The sequence below is a fragment of the Gavialis gangeticus genome, unplaced genomic scaffold (genome assembly GCF_001723915.1).
Source record: "Gavialis gangeticus isolate Ggan-Ray unplaced genomic scaffold, GavGan_comp1, whole genome shotgun sequence".
Classification (NCBI taxonomy): Eukaryota; Metazoa; Chordata; order Crocodylia; family Gavialidae; genus Gavialis; species Gavialis gangeticus.
In genome coordinates, this window is record NW_017729027.1 from 11,154,218 (window position 1) to 11,156,412 (window position 2,195).

Below are 2,195 nucleotides of genomic sequence, written 5' to 3' on the forward strand. Positions count from 1 at the left end.
ATGGCTTCTATCCATATTTTCCTTCCTAATGCAAAAGTTTGTATTTGAAGGCTAAGCTGTGTTTTTGTGGTCATTGTGAAGCCAAAACCAGAGGTATTATGGGGCAGCAACCACAATGCACTGATGCAACGACTTCTGAACATCACCATGCTACGCAGCTCAAACTGGGTTACCCCACCTTTGTTACACTAGGGCCAAGACTACCCCAGGGGAGGTTTGAAGCAGTGCTTCCTCCCTGTAGGAATTGGCGTCCTAGCCTGGTACATGGGGCACCCGTTCAAACTCAAGGCACTTGGAAACCCATCAATTGACACCACTATTTTGACTGAGGCCACAAGGAGCTCGTTAGCAGTGTTGGGTTCTCTGAACATCTCACAGAGTTCATAGATTTCATAGACATTAGGGCTGGAAGGGACCTCAGAAGATCAAGTCTGGACCCCTGCCCCAGGGGCACGAAGTCAGCTGGGGTCAAAGGAACCCATTAAGATAAATGTCAAAATGTCTCTTAAAGGAGTCCAGAGTAGGTGCCTGCTCAGACAGTAAAGAAGTTCTTCCTTATGTCCAGCCTGAAACGGTCTTGGAGGAGTTTGTGACTGTTTGACCTTGTCATCCCATGGGGCGCTCTGGTGAACAGGTGTTACCCCAGATCTTGATGTATACCTCTTATATACTTATAGGCAGGCACCAGGTTCCCCCTGAGCCTGCGCCTTTCCAGGCTGAAGAGCCCCATGGCTCGCAGCCTCTCATCATAAGACCTGTTCTCCTGCCCTCTGATCGTGCGCATGACTCTCCTCCGGACTCTCTCAAGCTTCTCCACATCCTTCCTGAATTGTGGAGCCCAGAATTAGATGCACTACTCCAGCTGCGGCCTCACCAAGACTGAATACAGCAGGAGGATGACATCCTGGGATTTGCTTGAGAAGCATCTACGGATGCAAGCCAGGGTTTTGATGCTTTACCAGCTGCGACATCACATTAGTGGCTCATATTCATCTTGTGGTCAATCATGAACCAAGTCCCTTTTGGCCATGGTACTGGCAAGCATAGCACTGCCGAGCCTATAAGCATGCTACGGGGGTTTTTTCCCAAGGTGGAGCACCTTGCATTTTTTGGTGTGGAAAGCCATCAGGTTTTCGTCCACCCATTTTTTGAGCCTTTCAAGGTCGGCCTGGATCACCGTCCTGTCCTCAGGTGCCGACGCTTTACCCCAAAATTTGGTGTTATCAGCAAACTTGGCCAGTCTGCTTCTGACACTGATGTCCACATCGTTAATAAAGATGTTAAAGAGTATCAGCCCAAGGACAGAGCCTCGGGGGACACCACTGGGCATGGCGCACGACAATGATTTACTTCTATTACCAGTCTCTGGGTCTGACCTCGGAGTCAATTCCCCAGCCTTCAGACTGTGATGTAGCCGAGGCCGCCATTGACCAATTTTTCCATAAAATGATCATGGGACACTGGCTCGAAGGATTTTTTAAAAATCAAGATAGATGATGGCAGGGGAGGTTTTCTTGGATTAGGAGAGTGGACAGGGGCCACCCCAGCTCAGTGGCGAAGGACATGTATCAGCAAGCATAGCGTGGCCCAACACGCGCCAAGGAAATGAGGAGCCCTCTGTGCAAGGAAAGTAGGGCTCCTCAGTTTCTCTGATAAAAAAACCCCCCAATTTTCAGATTTTAAAAAAGTAACCCAAAATTCACATTGGATTAAATATATATATAGAGAGAGGTGTTTCGTTTTAATTATGCACCAATGTGGATTTTGGGTTACTTTTTTAGTCCAAAAATTAGGGCCTTTTTATCAGAGAAAACGAGGATCCCTGGAAACGATGAACTATTTGTGCCTGAGGCACTTCCTGCCATTCAGCCCCTCGAACCCAGCGCCCGGCCTACACGGGCAGCGGACGGCCAGCGGGCAGACCGGCCTTCAGCTTAGGTGCACGGATATGGCTGCACCACGGCCACCAGCCCGGCCCGTCTGCGCAGGCGCAACAGCAGCAGCTACTCCTCCCCCGCCCCACAGCTCTGCCCAGCCCCAGCCCTTGCGGGCGCCGGCTGCAAAGAGAACACGTGACCCCGAGACTCAGAGTTCGACCCTGACGTTATGGCCGCGCAGCCAATGAGCAACCGGAGCCACACAGCTCTCGACCTCCTATCGACCAATGAAATCGCTCCCTCGCCCCGCCCCCCCCC